Below are 22,539 nucleotides of genomic sequence, written 5' to 3' on the forward strand. Positions count from 1 at the left end.
GAATTAAAGTTACTAAAAAACCTTATCGATTGCCCATATCTCCTGTCATGCTGTGGATTATTCGTTCCTGATAAATACTGTCGAAATCGTAGCCACGACCTATTCTGTATACCGCAGGGTCGGACAGATGTCATTGCCCGACATAGCATGACAAGAGGTATGACCTTACTAAATGCCCTACCAGCGGATATAGATGTGTTTAATATCACTATACCATGTTTTAAAAAATATATGTACATGTATTGTTAGTTTTAATAAAATTGTACCATAATTGGACTTACCTGTCTGTCGTACAATAATTAAAAAAAAAAAAAAAAAAAAAAAAAAAAAATATCAGTTGGGCATTCAGTTGGGTATATGATCATGCCAATCTTTACTTGTGTTTATCTCAAAACTATGTTTTTGTAGACAGACCCCTGTGATCCTAAACCCCTGAAATGTCATTGATCAATGTAGCAACGTTAAGCAATTGAGTCGCTCTGTTGAATGGCGCATTCTGATAGGCCAAAGGTCTTATAATATAAGTGTGCAGAATATTACAGGATGAATTTTCAGGGTGGAAACTGCACTGATGATAGCCAACCTCCGATAAGAAAGACCAGAAAAAGATATTCCAAATGCCTTTGAACTTTTGGGACTCTGTAAGTAAAAAGTTAACTTGCCACTCCTAGATATATTCAAGCCAAGTTCAATTATTATCTATCTGTATATATACAAATGTAAATGTTCCTTTCTTCAAAATCTTAAATCTTTGAAAGTTCTTCATCGATTGCTTTGAAATTTTGACACACGTTGCATTCGAATATGTGTGTGTTTTATATTATATATTATAGTATATAGATGTCACCTGTAACAGGTAAAAACATTATTTTTTTAAAAACAGCGTCATCTGTTGGACGTAAAAGCAACACACGCTTTTGTTTCTCTATCTGCACAGACAGACTGGGCCACTGCAACGTGTGGCGGGGTACAGCTCGTATAAAATAAAAAGTAAAATGGAGTCTTCCAAATTTAACTTGATAAGAATAACAAAAAAAATTATAAAATTTGTGTGAATATTATAAAATTTTAGTACCTACCTATAAGATAAATGAATTTATTAAGTGTAACCAGTTAAAAAAACTCATAAAACTTTAAAAGAAACAACAAAAATATACATCAATCGGTGACCGGGTATGTCATCAAAATGACAATTCCATAAACCTCCAAAAAGTGATACAAAGTCATGAAAAAATATGAAACAAAAACTAGGTTTAATAGTTGTCTATGTATCACTAATATATTAATGACTCTTTACCACTTTTTAAAGGTGTGTTGAATTTTAATTTTGATCATTTCTGACTATTGAAAATAGGAAGGATTACAGTAGAAAAAAAATTATAACGGAAACAGAAAACAGAAAAACGAAAATAAAAAAGAATAATGAAGAATAAGACATGCGTTTTCTAGTTGTGTATGTGTGCATGCATGCATAAGCGCGTAAATACACGTATACACACATACATCCACAAACACACATATTCATATGCATAGACGCATACATATTCATACGCATATATGTACACACACATATATACACATACATATATATACATACTTATTTATTCACACATATATTTTACCGACATTTACAACATTATCTGAGTATGAGAAACAGTCTTTACTAACAATATCACATTTACTCATCAAAAAGTCGGCAAGCTTCTTTCTGAAAGTGTGATAATGTCATCCGGGAATATTTTATGACATGATATTTTTTCGTCAACCGGTTTAAACACCATTCAGTTTAAAAACCATTGTTGCACAGTACGAAAACCATTACCATCTTACTAAAACACGTGTTTTAAGTGATAAACAAGTATTTACGATACAATATTGGTTGCATATCGGTTGAGTAAAATTTTAAACACTTTTATTATTAGAATAAAAATCGCAAAAATTACCAATAAAATTATATCTGACAGTATTTAGAATCATCGTAATTAACAAAGAAATAACCAATAAAACATATAGTTTTTAATAATATTAAACATCGTATTGTACATCCAGTATAATAGAATGTAAATTTAAAAAAATAATTCGAATTAGAAAGATCGTTTCAATGGATTCGATTTTTATTATTTTAGTTTGGGGCCGCGGACGAGGGTTGGATACGCCTGATTTAAACCAATAGAATATAAAGCGCAATTATGTAAAAAAATGTGTTTAAAACCGTTGAGATGAAACGTGAAATTTATTCAGTTGGAAATTAGATAGGTATACCGAATTTAATTGTCAGTAACAATAATAAAAATTATTCCATTTGATTTTGGCGGCACCCAGCCAAAATCAAATGGATTGCGAGATTGTAAAAATATTATTAGAAAATCGAATAAAAATAATTAGAAAAGTTGTGTTTAAAAAGAATAAAAAAGATATGCATTTGAAAATCATAAGAAGAGAAATATAGAACCAATTTAAAATCACACAAACAGATTAAAAATACAGAACGAGTTTGAAAATCATAAAAATAGATATAGAATGAATTTGTAAATCATCGGAATCGATATAGAATCTAATTGAAAATCATAATAATAGAATAGATACATATCTAGTTTGAAAATCATAAGAATAGATAATGAACGTATTTGAAAACCGCGCGCTTTGTTCTCGTACGCCCTGCGTGACGTCACGGAGTGTACGGGGCTCTCGCCGGAAGCTCACCGCACCCTATCCTGTGGTTCGTTCGCTTCACACTTCCTCTGCGTTCTCGAGCAGAGACCAACTAGCAATAGTGTTTCATTTGATCGAAATATTGCGTAATCGAGAGATTTTATTATTTGTGCAAATTAAATAAAATGATTATTTCACTGAAAAGTCAGATGTGCTGGTTAAAAAAACCTGGGCATTTTAAAAATATATTTTACTTTAATGGCTTCATCAGATACTGGAGCTTATATGTAACAATAATACACCCAAATTGACATCTTTTAAAATGGTCTACAATAATTTGAGTATATATATCCACATATTCGATTAATGGACTAAATTATTTTCGAAAACCAAAAACCAACTTATAGTTTTCATGTTGCGTTAGTATTATTTACATTAAAAATGACCGCTTAAATAATAAACAATTTATAAAATAAAGCTAAAAATGAATTTGAAATTTTATTTTTATATTCTAAATTTGAATTATTATAAGAAAAGGAAACGAAAGCGTTAGCATAAAAAGGTTGTCGCATATAATTGCAGTGAATCCTTTTTTCCCAAATAACACATTATTGTTTTAGTCATCTGCTCATTTAATAAAAAAAAATTTAAAAACTTTAAATAAATTAATTCATAATGTACTGCGGATAGTGATTAATCAAATACTCGAATTTATCGATAATATTGTCTCAGCCACCCATCCCTAGAATGCACCTCGCCGGTCGCACGTAATGTTCCGCTAGACTCTATTTCTATTTTGCACAAAGTTTATAATTGCGCAATTTCATTCATAAACATAAGCCGTTTTGGTTTTACAGCAGTTTTTCAGCCGGCCAATCAGAGCACGTTCGATTCGCCTCAGTTTGCAAATGGCCGTGGAAAAAGTCGAGCCCGGCAGAAGGCGTAGGGATAGGTTGACGGTGTCTAAAACCTTTTAAAATTGTGAAAAGTGACCGAATTTCCGTTTAATGGTTAACCTACAACACCAGAGAATGTACGAAACAGTGAAAATGGAGTCTGTCTGACTGTTGTGAAGGTGAAAAACTCGAAAGAAAATCTGTTGGGAGTGGTGTGCAACACAGCAGTTCTCCGGCTGACAGAAGGGTAATGTACCGACGGCATTTCTTGATTAAACCATTAAAGGATTTGACAGGCGGTCTGTCGTGCTCACGTCACGACGATACATCTTTAATTCGCGTCCTGGCACACCATTTGAGTCCTTTAAATCGCTAATTGTTGTGTTTGTCCAAGCAGTTTAGTCGCGCCTCTATCGAACATTTCAGACCACCATCGGTAGTTTTACAATCTGCACTAGACGTGTTTCATTTTGCAATTTACTCGCCTTAAACCAAAGCAGATCCTTCCCAAAGAATCAATCTTACGTTTTACAAACATTATCAATGTGTAGCTAATTGTTTTTTTGGCAAATTTACCGATTTATGTTTATCGGTATGAAAATCATCGGGTAGGTATATCCAAATACTATAGATGACAACACATGAAGCTCTTCGATTCGCATACATTTTAAAGTCAACAATTTATTAGCAATGTCTTCTAGCAGAATAGATACGAACTAACAATTTTTCCATATATATAATTTATAAATTAATAACATGACACATTTTTTTACGAATATAAAAAAAAATGTGTCAATATCGGAAAAAAATAAATATTAATAATTTTCAAAAATATAAGATTGATAAAAATGACAGTATTTAAATGTGTTTCGGTAGCACAGTAGATAGATGCTTTGCTCCCGGATAGAGATTCCGAGTTCGAATCAACCTAATATTTCATCAACAAAAATTCCGTATTGATACATCTAATAATACATTTAGATATCAATATTGACTAGATCTGAATTACTCACATCCTGACACTATCCCCTTTTCATGCCTCTCCCCTATTTTCAATTCCGCGAAACAAAACTATAACATCTTGTGTTGAAATAGAACCACTTGCTCCACCCAGTAAAACTGTTGTGTATTTGTATTCAATAAAAAAACACCGCCCTCTTTTCTAAATGCATGATTTAAAAAAAATATATAAAATTAGTTTTTATGAGTAGAATTCATAGTATTTTTTATTGAATTAGCACATGTAAAAGTGCGATACCTTTCTTTAGTTGCCTTTACTTATCGAAAGTCGGTTATCATCACCGTTAAATGTAGTATATATATTTGCGGCACGTTCAAGAGTGGAAGTTACTGTCAGTATTGCCTAAGTGAAATACCACAAGTTAGAATCGTAACGTTGCTTGAAATGGCTTTAGCCGCGTTTCGTGACCAGATCTGAATAGCCAGGTACTTCCCAACTCTCCACTTACCAATCGTCCCCCACCCCTCTGCCTTTAGCCTCACAACATACTAAAATTGGGGATGCCATAGTCCTACCAGCTCAAACGTTAAAAACGTTATCTTCAATTTGGAGATATCCACTCACAATACGTTTTTCTGGCTGATGTACGATATATTTTCTGGTACCATCAGGAGTAATCTTCATCCTTGAACAACCTTCCCCGATTGATCTGATAACACGATACGGCTAAAGCCACTTCAAGCAACGCCAATGTTTCTATCCTGAAAAGTGTGTTTCATCGGGGCGATGTATTATTAGTTCGATATTAAAACACATATTTTTTAAATTCTGTTATACACCTACAGTAGAATACCAAAAAAATGATGTTTGCCAAAAATAGTCACCCATTTAACTCAACGTTTTTCGCTAATTAACTTAATCAAGACGTAATTTTCGCTGGTGTAGGCAGAGAGGACCTACCGCCTTATAACCCTGCCCTTGGTACACAATCTTTGCTTCATTCACTTTGTTATATTATCTATTTTTGCTGATCTCTAATTATCTCTAAATTATCTTCTTTTCAATTGACACATCTTTGTATCTAAGATTAGTTTTCCTTATGTCTGCCGATCGCTTTTTAAATACATTTTTAACACATTTCTCGTTTTCCTGCATACAAATACGACATTAGATGTCCGACAAATAGCTCCAGGTTGGAAGATACTCTCAGTATCGCCCTGTTGAGAGAGACTCCATTCAGAACATCTAAAATTAATAATTACTTTAAATATGTTTATTTACCAGATCTGAATATCTGAGCAATTCGTGGCCTTTCCAATATTATTCCTCTCTACTTTAGTTCTGTATTATACTCTCAGTATCGCCCTGGTGAGTGGTTAAAAACTAAAAGTTTCGTGAAATAGCGTTTGTATTTCTTTAGTGACCTAATAATTTTCTGCGCCTTTTAGAATTATTTGCGATAATTTTTTCTTCTTCACTAAAAACATTTCCATTATTGACGCCACTGAGGTGTGATATTATTTCACAAAAACTGTGCTATATAAATTTATTCCAGTATTATTTCTATAGTAATAATTCCGGCCGCCAGGATCGCTGGCGTATGGCGCTTCACTTTCGCGCACAAAGCTTCCCTGAAATAATTCATCATCCTTAGTATCAACTCGCCTACAGCTACTTACAGCAGTATAGAACATGTCACCTGGTTTCGACTCGATTTCGTTTTTGCCGGACGTTTTTAGTTAAGAATTAATTATATTTTCACCATTTTATTTATCTATTAAGTTAGATTGACTGTTTATCTATGCGTTTCTGTAAAATTTGTTCAGTTTTATCTTGAAATATAGGCGCTAGACGGATTCTTATTAAGTATGTGCTATAATATAATTTTGTTTAATGAATTTGAGATTTCTTTCGATGGGTTTGTCACTTCCTTCTGCCTAATATGAACAAATTAACAGTTCGCAACTAAAATACATAGTGATACGCATGACGTATGCCATTGAATTTGGTATTGAGAAATCGTAAAAAACAGTTGTAACAGTGCTAATATAAATAATTATCAATTAATTATTCCATGAACCCATTTTTACACATCGAATTAGTGCTTCTAAAATTTTACCAATTGTGTTAATCAACCCAACCTAACTGACTAGTCAATTATCATAACTTTAACGGAAGGGGTAGGCAGATAGGATGGAAATACACACAATTCTGTCTTAAATTCTCTTCTGTTATGGCGACTTTTGAAAACGTAATCTTTTAAAATCGTCGTCCTTATCAGAAACTGTCCATTTGTAGAAAAGGGCCTCCAAGCTAATTTTATTCTGATGTCTATATATAGCTCATGATGGAAATAACGTTGCCAGCTGAAATTAATCATATTGATCACTGACCTAGACATTTCCAACTGAGAAAGACAATATACCTACTAATTTCGTGACGCCAGAACTCACCATTTAAAAAAATATTGTTTTTGCCAAGACAAACAGATTTTCCGCTTTATGGTGATGAATTTATGGAATATATAATATTTTTTAAAGTCCTAACAATTGTGTGTTTCCTGGTTTTCTTTTTTATAATAGTCCCAACTGGTTCCAACCGTCTTGTATTCCCAATTGGGGTATGTTGTGAGACTGTAGGTAGCGGGAAGGGGAAAAAGATGAGGGAGCATCTGATTATTTAGATCTGGTCACCAAACATGGCTAAAGCCATTTCAAGCGACATTTTATTTCGGTGGCCTTTCACCAGGGCATTACTGAAGGTATCTACCACCTGGTGTATCTGTCCCACCGGAACAGCAGTACTCCTTACTGGGAATGCTACACTTGTATCATATATTGTCCTTGACTTGATCTTTACAGGTTTTGTGCGTTGAACGTTATTGTGTTTTGTTACAATTTTGATGTTGTCATATTGACTGTCAAATCTGACAACCGTCACGCTGCACGGGTAAGCAGAGAAACACTCCTCGCTTCATTCACATTCGTATTATACTGTCTCGTATTATATCGTTTCGTATTATATCGTTTCGTTTTATATCGTCTCGTATTATATCGTCTCGTATTATATCGTCTCGTATTATATCGTCTCGTATTATATTGTCATCACTCTTCACATGTACTCAAGTGTATGATTCACTTGATCGTGTCATGTTTTCCTTGGGTGTCCCCAACTTTGTCGACCCTTCACTGCCGCGTCATATATTCTCCTTACGCTTCTTCGTTCATCTGCTCAACATGCCAAACCCATCAAACGTCCATTTCTAAATCTTATCCATTATGCTTACATCCGCCTGGCACTCTTTCAAGAGATCCTCATTTGTAACAGTCATACATGGTTTTATCACACACCCCCTCAGGGATCTCATTTGCACAGCATTCAGTCTACTTTCATCCTTCCTCTGCCATATATCAGACTGATATAAGTTTCAAATCTTATAAACTTTACCAAATTAGGTTCAGATCTGTCAGTGAATTGCGTTGTTTGCAATTTTCCCCGTTTTAAACATTTTTACAAGTTTCTTGAAAGCGTTGTTTAAAATGAACACATTTTCCCAGACCACATTGTGCGTATGTCAGTCTGTGCAGGTACCTAAATCTTATCTGCCAGTATTTTTTTTATGCTTTAAACTGATAACAGACTTGTACATGTGTGGAATGTTATGTCTACGAGATATTCAGATAATATTATTTGTTTTTTAAGTCACACTGTTTCTGCTATCGTGGTACGAGAACACGCCGTCAGATGGAATGCAGGAAAACACTTCTTCTTCTTGACATATAAATTTATTAATTCACAATATAATTGCAGAGGATCTTATTTTCCTCTGCTAAAACTTAAACTGAAAGAAATAAAGGTCTAGTTTCCTTTATTCTTCAGTTTTCCCTAGGTTTACATAAACCTAGTAATTATCTCACGACTGACTGCCTAGGTACGCATGTACCTACCAGTTATAGCAACACTCTAATACTGTCTTTTTTCTGGGAGGTATCTGTATTTAAACTAAATTCTGAAGGACATTTTACCAAAATAAAGATGTTCCACCCGCTCGTTGGCAAACAACATTCTTAACATAAATAAAATGCACTTTAACTATTCTTAATGATACAAACGTGACTTAAACAATACAAATATTTTAAAGAAATTATTGGGAGATGAAACTTTATTTGGGGTTTTTATTACTATGGGACAGGGGTGGGAAAGGTATTGGCAAATATTTTTAGGCATAATGGTTTAACTAGGGTGATCATAAAATATAAAACGAATAGCTCTATTTGAAAGCCGCCGCCGCTTGCAGTAAAATGTCACTAATTCTTAAATCATAAATGATACAAACAAGGCAATATGTTTATAAAAATACCAGGCCAATGAATTGTTTTATTGTAGGGTCGAATCTGCAAATGTGGGAAGCTACACTATCTTTAAAAATACGAACTGTGAGAACTGGCCTGAAGGTTAAATTTTACTGAGCAATATGTAATAGTCGCATTCTGGAAGATACATACCTCCTCCCGTGAAGTACTTCACAAAATAGGCTAAGAATGCGACTGTTATCTTTATTAGGTACCTACTGCATGTCTACGAAAATTACCAGTTAAATTTATTAAAATGTCTAAAATACAAATATTTATGCTACTCTTAAAACTAGAAATTCCGTGAAATATGTAAATCTTATGACTAAAAATTGTGTAATAGGTAATGTCTTAAAACTAGACATTCCGTAAAAAATGTAAATCTTACGACTAAAAATTGTGTAGTAGGTAATGTATTAAAACTAGAAATCCCGTAAAAATGTATATCTTACTGACTGACTAAATGGTTGTAGTAGGTAATTTCGCATTCACCTCCACCCTTAAACCCGCCTTGAGCATGTATGTATGTAATATTTTGTATTAATTTCTTCGCACTTTCTACTGAATTTACACTATCTAAATAGTCGTTCATGTAATGTTTTGTTTTTATTGCTTCGAAGGCCTGGGGATACTGAGATAAAAATTGATCCGCGTTTTTATTTTTTACGAATTGCGCCGAACAATGTGATGATTTTGCGCCAAAAATTATAAGAAGGGAAGAAACCGCGTCACGCGCCTCTCTTTTTAACGCTTTTTGTAATGTATATAAATTTTTGCTGTCAGATACTTTTAAGAAGTCTGTGGTATGATGGAATATTAATTTGAACGCAATCCATTCAATTGGATTGCCGTTAAATGTGGGAAGATCATTAACTTTGGGCCTGGTATTATATAAAGACATTGCCTTACCAATTGATTCCGCGAGACGGTCTTCAGTTATAGCAGGTGTTGGTCCCTGGAATCGGCCCTGCGACTCTGGCCACTGTTGCCCGTCGCGTTGCTCTGCTAAGTTGACTGGCTGCTCTGATGTAGGCAGCTCCCAGCAGCTACTGCTTGGCTGCTGATGCTGCATCGACTGCAGCTGAAGAGATTGCCCTACCAAGGGCGGCTGATGCGATGTTCCTCTGGGTGGGAGTAGCTCGTACCGCCCGCCCTGCTGCTGCTGCTCCAACCGCTGTCCCAAGTGCAGCGGAAGAGTCTGCTCTGCCCGAGGCTCCAATTGCGATGGGAGAGTCTGCCCTGCCAAGGGCTGCTGCTCTGAGGATCCTTTTGGTGGGAGTAATGCGTACCGCCCACCCTTGTGCTGCTCCACCCGCTGTTCCAATTGCAGCGGATGAGCCTGCTCTACCCGAGGTTCCATTTGCGACGGGAGAGTCTGCCCTTCCAAGGGCTGCTGCTCTGAGGATCCTTTTGGTGAGAGTAATGCGTACCGCCCACCCTTGTGCTGCTCCAACCGCTGTTCCAATTGCAGCGGATGAGCCTGCTCTACCCGAGGCTCCATTTGCGACGGGAGAATCTGCCCTGCCAAGGGCTGTTGCTGTGCAGTTATTGTGGGCGGTTGTAGTGATAACCGCCCATCATGGAGCAGTTCCTGTTGCTGCTCCATTTGAACTCGAAGAGGCTGTTCATTGTGATCTCCAAGTTCTGATGATGAACTGTGATGTGACTGGTCCACCCACTCATTGACTCTATCCTCGAGAGTCCGTTGCGAAGTCCTTGATGCAGCTTCTAAAACGAGCGCCGCATGTTGCTCCTCTGCTTCCAAGATTGACATTGCTGCAGCCATCTTTGCTTCGGAAGCAGCCATCTTTGCTTCGGCCATCTCCGTAAGTAGGCGGGCCTTTTGTCTCGTGATGTGCACCTTGGTTGCTGAAGCTTTTATTTGAGCCTCCATCCAGCTCCTGCTGGTTTGCGCCTTGCTGCCGCAGACAGATGACGTCTTTGTGTGTTGTCCCGCTTCCATGATGCTGCTGTTCCCGATGCGGCTCGAAGGACCATATGTTTCTGCTATCGTGGTACGAGAACACGCCGTCAGATGGAATGCAGGAAAACACTTCTTCTTCTTGACATATAAATTTATTAATTCACAATATAATTGCAGAGGATCTTATTTTCCTCTGCTAAAACTTAAACTGAAAGAAATAAAGGTCTAGTTTCCTTTATTCTTCAGTTTTCCCTAGGTTTACATAAACCTAGTAATTATCTCACGACTGACTGCCTAGGTACGCATGTACCTACCAGTTATAGCAACACTCTAATACTGTCTTTTTTCTGGGAGGTATCTGTATTTAAACTAAATTCTGAAGGACATTTTACCAAAATAAAGATGTTCCACCCGCTCGTTGGCAAACAACATTCTTAACATAAATAAAATGCACTTTAACTATTCTTAATGATACAAACGTGACTTAAACAATACAAATATTTTAAAGGAATTATTGGGAGATGAAACTTTATTTGGGGTTTTTATTACTATGGGACAGGGGTGGGAAAGGTATTGGCAAATATTTTTAGGCATAATGGTTTAACTAGGGTGATCATAAAATATAAAACGAATAGCTCTATTTGAAAGCCGCCGCCGCTTGCAGTAAAATGTCACTAATTCTTAAATCATAAATGATACAAACAAGGCAATATGTTTATAAAAATACCAGGCCAATGAATTGTTTTATTGTAGGGTCGAATCTGCAAATGTGGGAAGCTACACTATCTTTAAAAATACGAACTGTGAGAACTGGCCTGAAGGTTAAATTTTACTGAGCAATATGTAATAGTCGCATTCTGGAAGATACACACACTACATATTATTATTATTATTGATTTAGTGGTAATACTATTGTCCTTATGTTTGGAGATTCCAGGGTTAAATACCAGTTGAGTTATTGATAATCTCAGTATCGCCCTGGTAAGACCATCTCAGAATCTTAACATTGCCTGAAATGGTAGCAGCCATGTTTGGTAACCATGTCTGAATTGTCAGGTACTTTACCAACCTTACTCTTGACCATTTTCTTCTCCCCACTCCCTCTCCACCTCCCCACCACTCCTCCCCACTCCCTCTCCACCTCCCCACTACTCCTCCCCACTCCCTCTCCACCTCCCCACTACTCCTCCCCACTCCCTCGCCACCTCCCCACTACTCCTCCCCACTCCCTCGCCACCTCCCCACTCCCTCGCCTCCTCCCCACTCCCTCGACAACTCAATACGATGACAACTCAATACGATGACAACTCAACACAATGACAATTCAACACAATGACAATTCAACACAATGTTGTCATTGTTGAATTGTTTCAACACAATGACAATTCAATACAATGACAATTCAACACAATGACAATTCAACACAATGACAATTCAACACAATGACAATTCAACACAATGACAATTCAACACACCTTTTAAAAAGTGACATTAGGTCATACAAAGTGTTGGAACAAAAACTAGGTTTGGTTTGTAGGTTAGTTTTGTGTCCATCGCTTTAATAATAATAATTGGATGACTTGTATAGCGCCGTTTTTGTGCAAAATCACCTCAAGGGCGCTGTACAAACTTATAATACATTTCTACAGTGATCTATGTTATTACTTAACTATTTATGGAGAAAATATACAGTACAATACTTACCTGGTAGGTCACTTGAGATTAACACTTAATTAACATTATCTAATTGTTTATTGGCGAAATTTAGATACAGGATTTAGGACTTAATTGAAAAATTAAATATAACTGGACTTTCTCTTAGGAATGGTATATTTAATCTAAGGGCTTTAAATGACTTCATGCAACTTTTGTGTTTAGTGATTGTGGAACCCCTCGCAATATACCCCGATTGGGGATGCCGTAGTTCCACTGGCTCCGAACAGTTGCGAGTAGTTGAGATTTGTGCGGTATTCACATTTAAAAAAACAATTCTCTGTTATAATCGATCTTTTTACCTTTATTCACCGGACAGAGATGACCCATTCCTTTTAATACAGTTCACCAGTGGTATAATTAGTGTTTTAGCTCCTGTTATGGTATTCTGTGGTATTTTGGTATCCTATTTGCGGCTCCTGGTTCCACAACTTGGTATTCATCTCCACAGATATATGAGCCTTGTTCACATTTCCTTTAGCTATTAGTATATGCTTTCAACTCTCAACAGCTGCGTGTATCAGGTGTGTGTGAATGGCAGTGTCCTGTATAAAGTCATATTAACTTCCTCATGATCACTCCATTTATTATGGACGGAGAGAGGCTCCTCCGTTTTGCTCTCACTCCAGAAGATAGGTGGAAACTCGAGTGACAATCGGCTGACGTGAGAAATGCCAATCTCATGCGTGACCCCACTGAGAGACAGCCTGGCTTCTCTAAACATGGCCTCGTAAACTCTGGTCCTCCTTCTATAGGATAAGGTGTCCCCACAGCTGTTGTGCCCGCTTGAGGCACAGGTGGGGCCTTAAAGAGTCAGCGATGAGTGAATGACAATAGAAAGTTAGACAAAAGAAAAAAACTTTAAATCTTCCACACATTTTTAACTGTATTCATAGTTTGTGGAAATAACTTATTGAAATCCACAAAAACGCCGTTAATATTAATAGAGACTAGGGGCTAAGCTTAATAGTTCATGGTATCCGGTACTTGAATGCTACTTCAAAACTAAAAGCAAAAAACCACATTAAATACTGGTCCTGAGAGGATTGACACGTGCGACACTGTATCACTTCTACATACATAATCATGCACTTCACCGCGATCTACACATCTGCCCTGATCATGGGGCACCCTAACGCTGTCCAAAACGTTGCTAAAGAAGGAGGAAGCGCAATATGGCATAATAACCCAAAAATAAATCGCAATTATACTTTTTGCCTGTGAAAATCTCAAATCATGGCAATTTTTTTCCCCAGTTCTGCTTTCAAGAATTTTCATATTACTTGATCATTACTTCGCTTCTAGTACGGCTGTATGCGTAGAGGATAGGACACCACACACCTTTTTTGTTGCACGCACTCCTTGCTTCATTAACATTCATACATCTTCTATTATTTCGTCCCTTGACATGATTCAATTCACTCGATCGATCGTGCCATTACATTCGATCAACCCTATTAATTATATTTTCACGTAGACTTCACGCAAGAGTGCTATGGCAACCGCTATTGGGGAATATTGTAAAGCGAAAGAAATAGGTAGTAAAGAAGTGCCTAATATGCTTATAGAAAAATAGCGGATTTAAGTGGTAATCTTTCATGTTTTGTATGATAACCGATCAGATCTCAATTGCCAGGTGCTTCCGACACAACTATTCTTCGTACTTTGCGCTGTCTCGTCTGTGAAAATTATAATAATACGTCTTTTGTTTTGTATGCAAATTTAGTTTCAATATCCTTTCCTCCTAAGACAATGTCAATTATTATAATTTTTAACATTATTCATATGCCATTCAAATTTATTTATACCGGCGCTAGACAGTCTTAGGACGGGTTGTTTCGGAGAATTTGAACAATTCATCAAATTTTAACGTTCGTTTTCAAGTTCTGTGAAAGATATTTTCAAGTTCTATTTTTATTTCAGTTCTGTCAAGCAACTAGCCTATAATGATATAATAACAGTACTTGAATAGGACTTTCACAGAACCCGAAAATGAACATTGAAATTTGATGAATTATTCAAATTCTCTGAAACTACCCGTCCTTATGTAGTTATCAACTTGATTTCATCTCCATTTGTCTTTTAAATTTAGTTTTTTCACTTTCAAATCACCCGTAAGTTAATCCAAAGCTTTCGTTTTTATTTTTATGTGAATACAAGAGTCCCAACTGTTTCGGAAAGTCCAGATCCAACGGTGCTACGACATCCTTAATTGGGGTATGTTGGGAAGATGAAGGGAGTCGGGAAGGGAAAGCTCTGGGAAAGAGGAAGATTGGGAAGTAACGGGCTATTCGGATCTAGTCACCAAACATGGCTAAAACCATTTCATGCAACGTTTAAATGTTCAGTTTCTTACTTTGTGGAATTTATTTAGGTATATTCGTGGGAGCAGATCTTAATGACTACCATGTAACTGATGATAAATAACTTGATGATAATAATGTTTTCTCCCACCAGGGTGATACTGAGAGTATGGATTAACACCAATATTTTTTGTTGCCGTCTAGTTAAGATGCGTCTGTATTGCATTGTCTTAGCTGGCTGGAATGACCCATCAACTGGGACTAATTAAAATCAATAACATCCAATCAGCTCCTTCGTATATCAATTATTTTCATCTCCATTGTTATATATTTATATATATATACAGTGCATTAGTATTGTATACAAATTATTATATGGGGTGTTCGGTACTTGATGCCAAATATCGAAAAATGTAATAATGGCAAGTTAAAAAGTGTCAATTCTCAACATGTGTTTTGTTTGTGTATTTGGATAATTTATATACTGCCATTTTATACGAATATTTTCTTACTAGGCTCTCTCTTCTCGCGATTGCAATAGTTACAAGTTAATTTTAGATGTGACATGAAGCGGAAAATGGTTTGAATTTCTGATCTCCCCATTTTTTCTATCCAGCTATTACTAACTATTGATAATCTATTTCAACAACTTTTGATTTAAGGCGATGCCATACATAGTAATGCAAAATCATGTGTTTTTGGTTTGAAAATTTGGTCACCTAGAAATGTTTGAGATGCTTTAATTAAATACTGCGAGTAGAATACATCTTGGCCTTTGAAATGATCGAGTATTTTTTAGATAAGTCTTTTTATAAGCCCAAAAAAAAATAATGTATAAGGCCTATGAAAACTGCTTTAAAGTTCAAAATTTTCTACTTACGAACCTATTTTCGGTTATGATTTTATTGTATAATATGGTAAATTAAGTCATCTATAAAATGATCGAAAAAAAATTAAATATTTATGCCTGAACATCCACAGTATAAAATAAAAGGCACTTTTTGGCCATGTTTTTTTCTTGCATAAATCAAAACAGGCGGATGGTGTTAAGCGGGAATTTAAACCTTATCGCCATCTACGTAAGGGCTGTTATTGATAGCGGATCATTTTAAAATATTACACGACGTAGTGCATCGCCTTAACTGTATGGTTTAATAGGCACAACTTATCTAGTCGAAGGCAGCCGCACATTCATTTGACATTTTGAATTGTCCGTTTGTAGGCAGAGACATAAAATGAAGTATTTCGTTTTTCATATTCACAGTCCTGCTATTTTATATCTATTTATTGGAATACCGCACAAGAATCGCAACTGTTGGGTATGTTGTGAGGCTGAAGGTAGTGCGAGGGGGAGGAGAAGGTTGGTAATTACCGGTTAAAGCCATTTCTGATTCGAAGCTAGCAGCATTGAACTCCTGCGCACTTGGTGCACGTACGTAAACACCCATTCACATTTGATGTTGGCCTCATGAGAATGGGTCGTTTCTTCGACTTGTTTTTGTGTAAGTTGACTCGAACGTGGAATAAGCAGCATCTGTTTTACCTCCTTCATATAATCCGGGCCTCATCAAGATCCGCATTATTAATCCCTTCCTACAGTACCTACCTTGAATCGCCTCCCCTCTCTCTACGTTACTTCGTTACTAATAACACTGTACTGACAGTACCTACCTTGAATCGCCTCCCCTCTCTCTACGTTACTTCGTTACTAATAACACTGTACTGACAGTACCTACCTTGAATCGCCTCCCCTCTCTCTACGTTACTTCGTTACTAATAACACTGTACTGACAGTACCTACCTTGAATCGCCTCCCCTCTCTACGTTACTTCGTTACTAATAACACTGTACTGACAGTACCTACCTTGAATCGCCTCCCCTCTCTCTAAGTTACTTCGTTACTAATAACACTGTACTGACAGTACCTACCTTGAATCGCCTCCCCTCTCTCTACGTTACTTCGTTACTAATAACACTGTACTGACATGGGTACTCTTGTGAGGTGTCACAGAAAAATAAAAATGAATGTACATTAAATACAATTGTTCGATGTATTCTTCTTTTTGAAAGATGGCCCATCCAATTCTTCTTCTTCTCTCAATTTTATCCTTAAATATTTAGTAAGAATTACCAGTCACTCTATATGTACACAGCGTTTGACTGAATTTGATTGAATTGTGATTAACTTGAGTGCAATATGTAAACGATTATTAAGCAAGTCACTGTTCTCCTAAACACTTCTATGGACATGTAAAATTATCCAAGGATGTTATATTGTATGCAAATATTATTGCTGAAGAGAGGTTAGAGATCTGAGGTTATATTGCTGGTAGAGGTTAGAGGGCCACAAATAAATTTACCGCGCAAACCTTTTTCATGTACATGTTTTTTACATGTTCCATATTCGCAGCGGCAAATGGTTTTTACGGCATTATTATTATTTTAGGTTACGGCCGCTTTCGCCAAACAAACTGAGCGACTGCTGTGTGTAAATTTGACTCATTTAACCACCCATGTCAACTAACTGTCAAAGTGACTTCTAAGTAGTTTTTTTTGCGGGTCAAAATCATAAATATGTGATAAAAATGTAACACTATTGATTTATGCACTGTAGTGATAAACCGACAGAAGTGTATTGTGGGTGTGTCTGTCTGTCCGAAGAAAACTCTATTTTTTTCTTCTGTTGTAATTGATCAAATCATTTTCAAATATTGAAATTTTTTCTTGAGGAGAACGATTTCACTGGCTTGTTTTGAACCTGGGAGTTGAAAGGCCTTGTGTAAATTGCCTACATCAGCATCAGCATCTTAAACTTTAAACTCCTGAAGGTAAAAATTATGTATCATCCGAAAGGAGGTTCGCAAGGGTCTCCCGTATATCGCGGAGTGGTCGTGTCGCTTAATATTCCTTTCGCCCTTTTCAGTAACACTCAAATACTAGTTACTACCTACCGTTTTAACCGGACATTGCCCATCTTTGCCCAGCAGTCAATCATTAAGTAAAGCAAAATTGTAAAAGCGATATGGATAATACAAAACCTAGCAACAGATATTTAATCAAACCAAACATGCACTCACCGAGAATCCCACTCTATCAACTTCAACAAATCTTATGAATCTCACCACCTATAAATTTTGTACATGTCGATCTGACTTTTACAGACTTCGAGAAAGCATTTGACAAAGTTGACCACAATACTTTATTAAAATAGAGTGCCTGTTGAGATGCCACATAAAAAAATATTATTTAACTGATTTCTGATTAACAAATTATTATAAGCGATAATTAGTCGCCTGAAATATCCATACAAATTGAAAATATCTCCCGAGTAAAAATAAATGCCGCCGACGGGAATTGAACCTGTACCTTCTGATTTCCTGTCAGGTGCTCTGGACCACTGAGCTACGTCGGTTTATTCCCGACACGCCAAATAATTCAATATGTAGTAGTACTTTAATCGACAATTACTGCTTATTATATTTTTTTCACCTCTAAACAACCAACTTTATTTTGTAGGAAAGGCTTTGTTAGTGCTAAATTTCGCACTAGATGGCGTCGAGACATATTATATCTACATTTGTTGGTGAAATATTTTGACTTTGTTTATAGGACTAGGTTTTTTTTGTGCATAGCACAAAGGATAACAAATTATTATAAGCAATAATTAGTCTCCTGAAATATCCATACAAATTGAAAATATAAATGTCGCCGATGGGAATTTATTTTTATTTATTTATTTCTGATTAAAAAGTTGTCAAAATATTACCAAGTATATAACATTTTGTATCAATTCATTCCCCTTAGTGGTTAATTTTATTATTGTTGCATTGTTAGGAATTGTGTAACCCGATATTTCCCTTGGGTACTATTCAAACTCCTTCTCTCTTCTGTTATAAAAAGCACTCCACGTATTAAATATTTTTTTATAACATTTTTGTACATGTAACTCTACATAATATTTTGTTTATGTGTTGTTTGGTAAAATAATGTATTGATCCAGAGTACACATTTATTTTCTTATGTTCACACTGTAAAAGCGTTTTGTCAGTGAGAGGTGGTGGTTCTATTGCGTCTTGTGTTTAGTGCAACGGAAGTAATGATGCTGCAAAATATGTGGGAGTATGATTCAAAATATTCATAGTAAATATGCACCTCTTTCCAGATATCGCAATGCTGGATGTGTTGATTTTATTTATTTATATATTAATATCCTTTATAGGGGAATGTGAATCTCAGAACCTTCAGTGGTCATTCTCCATTATTTTGCGCAGTGGAAATTACATATGAATAGTAAAGATTATACAGTATTTCTTATACATAACTGAACTGCCTCAGTATGTGAATCTCAGAACCTTCATTGGTCATTCTCCATTATTTTGCGCAGTGGAAATTACATATGAATAGTAAAGATTATACAGTATTTCTTATACATAACTGAACTGCCTCAGTATGTGAATCTCAGAACCTTCAGTGGTCATTCTCCATTATTTTTCGCAGTGGAAATTACACATGAATAGTAAAGATTATACAGTATTTCTTTTACATAACTGAACTGCCTCAGTAATAATCTTTTATGTTTCTTTAGTGATGAATTGAAGATGTCCACTGACTCATTAGTATTCTGGGCAATACGTATGATAAATATTACGGTAGTTAGTCCCAGAATTTGTGCACTGAAATAAATCCCGACTTCTAGTATTTCCTTGTGGAATCTGAAAGCTTATCGATGCAAGCAATTCTGGACTATCGAATGCATCATTTAGAATTTTATTTAGAAATACAAATTTAGTGAGACTCCTTCTGTTTGATAATTTAAGCATATTCATGTCATTCAAAAGAGTGTCGTAGTTCAACAAAATTGTTGGAATACCCATTTTAAAACTTAATTTATTTTGTATTATTTCAATTACAACATTAATTAATTATTTATCAATTGCATCTAATAACACTGTCTGATAGGAGAATTATGTCAAACCTGGTTGTGTTACACCAAAAATTGATAGTCCTGCCATCGTTGCCACTATTAAATTCCATGTGCATACTAGGAATACAAGACAAAATATATCATTCTTCTGCAATACATACACAACCAACTATCTGACACACTCACTGACCAATAGGATGCATGATCTGGGCAACAAGTATGGGGGTACTATTGATATATTTATTGACTCCGTTTATAGAATTAAGCGTAATCTATACCAGCACTAGAATCCTACAAATTAGAGTAGCGTTGGTAATGTAGTTTGGTAAATATTTGGAATCGCTGGCCACGGATAATACGAAATATTTTTAAACAAAAACTTTAAAAATATTTAAATATATTTATATTAAATATTTAAATATATTTACCTTAATTACTATAAAAAGAAACTGGACTGCATTTGGAAAATTTTTAATTTTAATTTTTAATTACATAAAATGAAAATTCGCTTTCGTTGTATGGGATGACAGCCGGAATAATTTCTGTCGATGACATTTTCTTTTGTTGGTATTCCTGATATGAGTGGCTAGAATTTTTACCATTTACTGTATGCCCAGAAAATTCTATGGTCATTTGTTGACGTTTAATTTTGTAGCCATTTTTGTAGTTGCAATAATAATAATAAAAGAAAGACATACATTCCCGGGTTACTAATAACCTGACAATATTTCAAAATCTCCTACTACTACCACAGTAAGCAGAAAATGTTGCTTGTGTTGTGATGTAGTACTTTACAGTCGGGGAATTGAACACATTGCGGCTGGGTGGGACCCAAACACAATGTGAACAAATTCTGTTATGTATTGTATATCAATAAATTCGTTATTGAATTCTCTGCTTATATAAAGTTATAATCTTCAGCGCTCAACGCATATCTTAGCACTACAGTGATTATTACTCATATCTACATAATTAGTAAGGGTTAAGAACAATGATTTTCATCTCAGTTGTTTTAAGGACTTACGTAATAGGTATATTAACTGTGTATAATTTAATATTTAGTACCTTATAACTTGTAGTAAAATGTGCTGTGAATGTACAAATAAAATAAATAAATAAGAACTGGTTGACAATGTATGTGTTGGGCAGAAAAATAGTAATTGATGTGTAAATATTATCCGTCGGAAAGACATGAGTAATTAGCACCCAGGAACGAGGCGCCCTGTTAATTAACACTACGATACCACAGGCTCAAGTCTAATAAGACAATTTTCCATTTTTTTTTATTTGTAAGGATGGTTTTTATCCAAATATTTATGGCATTCAGCTTTCAAATTATGGAGAGGGATAGGTGAATTTGGTTACCGGATAACTCATCAAAATGACAATTCAACACACCTAGAAATAGTGTTCAGTGTTAGGTTACATATTTTTATTTATTAAACGCCCAGAGGGCTTTTAAAACATGTAGGTGGTACAATTTTGATGACAGACAATTTTGAAACATGAGAAAGAAATAATAAAAATAAAATTACATTAAAAAATAATATACGCAAGAAACAAAATTAAAAATAACAAGAACATAAATTAAAAAAATACAGCGATTTAACTGGTTTACAAAAAACCACTTCCATTTAGGAATAGTGTTGAAATAAGTCTTTTACGTGATCCACAAAATTCGCAAAGTTAATATTAAATATATCGACATCACCTAAGAATTGGTTTCCCATAGTGTGAAACCGTTGTATTGGGGAGTTCGCAATGTAATTGCGCTTATGTGTGTTGCATTGGAATAGTGTATTTTGTCGTGTTGTTAACATATGTAACTATATAACCTAGTTTTTTCATCACTTTTCATAACTTTATAACACTTTGTATAGGTGTGTTGAATTGTCACTTTGACGAGTTTTCATGGAACCGTTCCCTAATAATTATGAGTGGAAAATGTTGCTTGTAGAACTTAGTTACCTAGCAGAGGATTGAACTCGCGACATCGACATGTCAGCTACTACTGACCTGTCACACTCTACGTAATATATAATAATTCTACGCTTTAAAAGGGCGATTCCGGTTTTACTTAAGTTTGACATGACTTGCCCCCCTCTCGTCATGCATCTCAAACAGAAGCGTTAGATAGATCCATCGTTTTATTTGCGTAGTTAATATAAGTCGTTTAGCATCGCCTGAATATTTCTTTGCAAGAACCAGAACATTATATTATTCACCTCGCTACTGTTTTTCATATACTTCATGCTTACACATGCCACTAAATAAATGTCCTTTATACACTGCGCCTGGGAACTCGTAGCACAAACGGGAAACTGGTGAGTCTACATCACAGAGAATCCAAAAAAGTTTGAGATTTTAGTTGAGTTGGGTCTAAGCTTTGACGAATTTAAAAAAACACTAGTGCACACACCCACAACGCTTCGCTAGTGCTAATGTCTTTTCCGGGGGTCTCCGACTTCTTCCATCATTCACTACTGTATACCACAATGTTACTGTTAAAAAACTACATTACATTTACTTTTATTCAACACCGTATCTCATTCCAGTGCAGAGATATTGCGTTAAGTATTCCTCGGGCATCCCCGACTTCGTCTACCGTTAAAACCACACTATAAACACACCTGGCATGCTGAATTTTTATGTATTACTAGCTAACGTGAACCCGGCGTTGTTTATAGACTTTTCTCTACTTTCTACAAATATAATATGCATGTATTATATGTATAAACTATAAACCTTCCAGAAGAAATTCTTTAACACGTTCACGGGCAGTGAGACATCCTACTTTGGCACTATTTTTTTGTA

The 22,539-nt window shown here is 35.6% G+C and overlaps 1 protein-coding gene across 1 annotated transcript in view; it reads left to right on the forward strand.

Moving 5' to 3' along the window:
• The first annotated feature begins 3,565 nt into the window (after positions 1 to 3,565).
• Positions 3,566 to 22,539, forward strand: part of LOC149409849 (guanine nucleotide-binding protein G(I)/G(S)/G(T) subunit beta-1) — a 51,727-nt gene continuing 32,753 nt past the window's right edge. The window contains exon 1 of the mRNA XM_089649239.1: positions 3,566 to 3,795. The gene's annotated coding sequence lies outside the window, so the exon portion shown is untranslated. The remainder of the gene's footprint in view (positions 3,796 to 22,539) is intronic.

The sequence above is a fragment of the Hesperophylax consimilis genome, chromosome 29 (assembly GCF_061612785.1).
Source record: "Hesperophylax consimilis isolate HC1 chromosome 29, BYU_Hcon_1.0, whole genome shotgun sequence".
Taxonomy (NCBI): domain Eukaryota; kingdom Metazoa; phylum Arthropoda; class Insecta; order Trichoptera; family Limnephilidae; genus Hesperophylax; species Hesperophylax consimilis.